Below are 6,000 nucleotides of genomic sequence, written 5' to 3'. Positions count from 1 at the left end.
TTGTTGTTATTTAAAACTGGACATTTGAATCTTATAATGAAGTAACTCTGGAAATCAGATTCTCCCCCCTCCCCAGAGTTTGCTGGGGGTTTTTTTTTGTTTTTTAAATTTTTCAAGAGAGTCTCTGTGGCAAGGATCAGCCTGAGGAGAAGCTTAAGGTCTTCTCAGGTGTTTTCTAAGCCTGCATCTTTCCATAAATGAGGGGTGACCTTCTAAATTCCCTCATATACACAGTTGCTTTTGATTGTCCTAATCCTTAACTGTCTGGTTCTTGAAATTGGAAAAAGGGAAAAAAGAAAAGAAAAAAAAAGAGTGGCTTCTTTAAATCCCTTGGAAACTACCTCATCCAGTGGGGTTGAAACAATGGCAGCCAACATCTGTGCAATCAGAACACAGAACCCCAATATTTGGAGGACAATATCCTTATTGCCTACCCCAGCTCCAGCAAACTGCATGAGGAATGCTGGCATGGCTGCTTGCCACACGGCTGAGGAGTGGGGAATGGGTAGCTGCTATCATACAAAAGGCTAAAATTGGCCAAAATTAACCACAAACAACTAGCCAAACTTTCCCCTGGAAACTTCAAAGTATTCAAATAGACACCAGAGTTCCCAAATAGTTACTTCAGACAGTCTGCCAGTACAGTTGTTGTCGTGGTGTAGAGAGGGGTTCTTGGCACTTCCTGTTCTGCCATCTTCCCTGACATCATTCTTTCCTTCATTTTTAAATTGGCTGGATCTAGAGTTCTTGATTGACAGGTTTTTCTTTCAGTATTTTGACTATCTCCTCTACTGTATTCTAGTCTGCATGGTTTCTGATAAGAAATCAGCCATTAATCTTATTCAGGATAGCATGTGCACGATGCGTTACTTTGTTCTTGCTGCTTTCAAAACTCTCTCTTTGTCTGTGGATTTCAGCAGTTTGATTTTGATGTGTCTAGCTGTCTTTGAGTTTATTCTACTTAGAACTCATTGAGCTTTTTGAATGAATAGATTAATATATTTCATCAAAAGTAGGACATTTTCAAGCACTATTTTTTCAAATATTTTTTCTTCTCCTTTGTCTTTCTTTACTCCTCCTAGGACTCCGAGTATCCTTATATTGCTAAAGTGGATGATGTCTCAAAGATCTCTGAGGCTTTGTTCATTTTTCCATTCATTTTTTCTGTCTGTTCTCAGCTTGGATTATCTTAATTGACTTATCTTCAAGTTCACTGATTCTTTTTTCTGCTGGTTCAAATCTTCTGTTAAGCCCCCTCACGTTTTTCCTTTCAGTTATTGTACTTTTCAACTACAGAATTTCTAATTTTTAAAAACAATTTATTTCTGTGTGTATTCTCCATTTGGTGAGACACTGTTTTCATACTTTTCTTAAGTTCTTTAGACATGGTTTACTTTAGTCTTCTGAACATATTTAAAATATCTGATTTAATATCATTGTCTAGTAAAGCCAATATGTGTGCTTCCTCAGGGAAAGTTTCTATTGACTGATTTTTATCCTGTGTATGGGCCATACTTTCTTGTTTTTTTACACGCCTCATAAATTTTTGTTGAAAATTAGACATTTTAAGTAATATAATGTGGTAATTCTCGAAATAAGAATCTCCCATCTCTCCAGTGTTGATTGTTCTTGATCTCAGAGGTTGTTGTTGCTGTTTGTTTGTTTAATAACATTCCTGCACTAATTCTGTAACATCTGTATTCTTTGTCATGTGTGGCCACTGAAGTCTCTGCTTATTAGCGTATAGTCAGCTAATAATTAGACAGAGATCTTCTTAAATGCCTAGAACCAATAGGTCTCCAAACCTTTGCTGAGGGTCTGTGTGTGTGTGTTGGGGTGTATCTTCAGTGCTCAAGGAAGGCAGTTTATAACTCTGCCTTAGCCATCACTTCCTGGTTGTGTGGAATTTTAAAGTGGCCCTGAGATTAGGGCTTTCTCGAATCTTTCCAATGCATTTGCACAGCCCTTTACATGCACATGGCTTTTTAGATTCCCCTGGATTATGTCAGAATTTGTAAAGCCCACCTACGGATGTCCCATTGTCAAGCTTTTCCTTTTAATATTTTTGGTCATCTTGTTTTTTTGCCATAACTATTATGGCCACATCAGGCAGCTATAATGTTCAATAATTGCTGTGGATTTTTTCCCTCAAAATTCCTAGGGAAAAGGCTCTTGACACCATGTGAATTATGAGCCAGGCCAAACAAAGATGAATCCTGTCAGTGGGGTCTTCCAAGAAAAGTCCAGACAGATCAAATGATGACAACTATGTGGGAATGGGCCTCTAAAGGAGATTCAACCCCCTTTGTCCTCTTCAGTGGCTGCTAGACTGCTGATTGTCACCATCACCGAGTGGCTGTTGGCTTTTAAGGATACTACAGAGCTGGAGAGGAGGGGATAGCAATAGGGCAAGTAAAAAATGACATAAAACTTGCTGTTATTACAAAGATTCTGCTGTTTTTCTTGAATAAATGCACCTCAGATGTTGCAAACCTTTGATTAATTTCCAGAGTTCTGAGGAAGTTGATTTTGACAATTTTTGAGTGTTCTCCTTGCTTTTATGGAAGGGCAGATTTTTGGAAGACTGTACTCTGCCATTCCCGCTGACATAACCTTACAATTGATTTTTATATATTGACTTTGTCTCTTGGAATCTTTCTATATTCACTTATTAATCCTGGTAGTGTCTTAAAAGATTCTTTAGAAATTTCCACACACAGGATTATGTCATCTATGAATGAAGAGAGAATCACTTCTTCCATTCCAAATCGTATGCCTTTACTTTTTTTATGTAATATGATTAATTCATTTTGCAGTTTTTTCTAAGCTCATTTCTGGTGCCTCTGAACATATTCTTTTATTTTAATACATATCTCACAAGTCATCAAAGTTAAGTGAGGGGCAGAAAAGATCAGGCTCATGAAACACTAAGGGATATAATTGATTCCATCCTTTCTCAGACTCAACATTTATGACAGATGAAAGTGCTAGAATGCCATTGTTTTGTGGCTGGCTTAAAACTGTACCTTGTTTTTCCCATAAAATGAGAAAATATTTATAGTAACTTTATTTATAATTGCTCCCCAAATGGGGAAAAAGACAATTAAGGGATTAAAGTACAAATAAATTGTGGTCTATGCTTACAAAAACACGCTACTCAACAATAAAAGTCACAGATACTAGATCACTGTTTCATGAAGACAGAGGTCCGGAGATATTAACTGCAAAGGGGCTCAAGGAAATTATGAGGTGATGGAATTGTGGTATATATTTTATTATGGTAGAGAGTTTCACAGGTGTATATGTTTGTGAAAAATATTAACATACACACTTAAATGAGTAAATCGTATGCAAATATTTGATTTTTATTAAAAAGTAAAGGCAGATAATTTTAAAAACTGATGAAATCCATAAAGCAGGGTAGATAAAGATGTTCTGCTATACATATCATAATATAACTACTGAGAAGTAAAGTCAGAAATAATAAAACACACAGACAAAAAAGGTAGATAACCTTCCAAGAAGCAGTAATTAGATGAGAGCTGAGCTCACAAAAGAAACAATAATAGCCACAAAACAGTGAAATAATATCAGTGTTAAAAAAATAGCTGTCAACACAGAATTCTACACTCTCCACAGCATATTCTTCAAGAATGAAGATGAAATAAAGATAATTTCATTGGAATGAAAATAATTTTTCACCAGCACACTCGCAAAAAGGAAATATTAAAGGATGTTCTTCAGTCCCAGCTGAAAGCACAAGGATACAAAAAAGAAAACAGAGTATGAATATATTTATATTGCATGTAAACAATATTTCAGATTACCATATTTTTCTTGTATGTAAGCAATATTTATGTTTTATTTGTAATGCCTAATTAGCATAGTGCGTTAATGTCAGTGTTGTTTGGGATCTGTCTTAGTCCACTCTGGCTGCTGTAACAAATACCACAGACTGAGTAGCTTCAACAACAAACATTTATTTCTCCCAATTCTGGAGGCAGCGAAGTCCAAGATCAAGATGTCAGCAGATTTGCTGTCTGGGGAGGGCCTGCTTCCTGGTTCATACACAACTGTCTTCTTACTGTGTCCTCACATGGCGGAGGGGCAAGGGAGCTCTCTGGGGTCTCTTTATAAGGGCACTCTCCAATTCATGGGGGCTCTGCCCTCATGACCTAATCACCTCCCTAGGGCCCCACTTCCTAACACCATCACCATCAACCTAATGTCATGAGGTTTTCAAGATATGAATTTTAGGGAGACACAAACATTCAGTCTATAGTAGGGTTTAAAGGAATATTCACATGCACATATCATTAAGAGGTCAAGATTCATGCCCACTATGTAAATTCAGTTTGGTGTTACTGGGACGATGGTAAAAGTCTATACTTCGTCAAGAGGGGGTAAAGAAATGGAAATTGATCAACCCCACTTGTTAGGGATCACAAAAAGCAACATAGAAGGGATTGAGCTGAAAATTAAAAGGAGAAAAAGTATTTGACAAGGGGATGGGATCAGAGAGAAATTGAGGGGGCTCATTGTAGGAAGAGAGCTGTGACAAAAGCTCCAGAGGGCTTATGTGGCTTGTTGTTGTAGGGTAACTTCCAGCAGTTGAGGTCGGCCTGGATTATAGGGTAAAAGCAGAGACACTGTGAAGATGATTGGAAACATACAATGCCCTGCTGAGGAATTTGGATTTTATCTTGGAGTAAACAGGGAAAATATTACGTAGTATAAAGGCATTGGAGATTGTCTGACCTGGATAGAACTGAGGTGTGGGGAGGGCCTCCACAGCTCCACAGATGTAAGTTGACTGATAATGATACTGTGTGATGAAAACCCATGGGGAAACTAAAATAAACACGCTCTGTCCTGAACTGTGTGCACAGTGCTTCATAACCTCACAAACCAAAAGCCAAACATGGAGAAACCAAACTATATACACGTAAAAGCCTTGTCCTTCTTTCATTTAGTGAGTAAAACAAGATAAAAATTAAAGGTGGCCACGGAACGATGCTGCTGACAGCTCTGTGAAGTCGGAAGAGACTCATAGCCATGGAGTCTGGGAGAAGATGGGGTCAGTTTCATCTTCTTTGTGTCGTGCATCTGATCTGTTCTCCTTCTATATTGAACAATGGTGACCCAATGGATGTGAAGACTGCGAATATAAGAGACTTTCAGAAACCCAGGGCTGAAACTCAGAACTGCAAAGTGGACAAATTCTTGGGGCATTTTTTGTCTGCATCTTTCTCTCTAGCTCCCCAGGAGCTTTTGAACTTTGACTGTAGTCAGGGATCTAAAGTCCCCCTGTAACCCCACTACATAGACATGGATCTTCTTGAAGGATCCTGTGCTTTCAAGTTACCTCTTTTTTGTGATCTCAGCAATAATAATGAAAATAATATTCACAATAATAATGACAATGACAACAGGTAATATTTCTTGATTGCTAACGATGTCTTAGGCAAACTTCTCTGATCTGATTAAAGTAGTTCCGTCATTACATCGCATACCTGTGCTCATCTTTTCAAACGTGGGAAGAATGATGTCAGCCACATGATATCTAGCTTTTGAAAGAGTCCAGACACCTTCTCTGAACTTCCTGGTATATACTACCTTGGCTGTATCTGCTAAACACTTCTGATTGGGACCTTTATCTTCTCACAGCTATGGCAAATATTTAGCTTCCTGACGTCATTCCTTTTTCTTCTCCAGCCCCAACTTCTGTTCATTTGTGTGTGTGTGTGTGAGGTGGTGTGAAGGCTGAGAACTTGTTTATCTTTACCTTAGCTCTATCCTTCTCTTGGTCTTGTCATCGTTGGCCATTCCTGATTTTAGGTTCCAGGTGCCATTGCTGTTGGTGTATTTGAGATTTCCCCTTCTTAGTATCCTTAGGCATTAATTAATCAATTAACCAGGACATCCATTAATTTATATAAAATGTATCTGTACACGCAAAGCATTGAGCAGTTAGAGGTTACAAGGATAAAAAAAAGTACG

This window comes from Diceros bicornis, chromosome 2 (assembly GCF_020826845.1).
Source record: "Diceros bicornis minor isolate mBicDic1 chromosome 2, mDicBic1.mat.cur, whole genome shotgun sequence".
In the NCBI taxonomy this organism is placed as follows: domain Eukaryota; kingdom Metazoa; phylum Chordata; class Mammalia; order Perissodactyla; family Rhinocerotidae; genus Diceros; species Diceros bicornis.
This window is presented reverse-complemented; position numbering follows the sequence as displayed.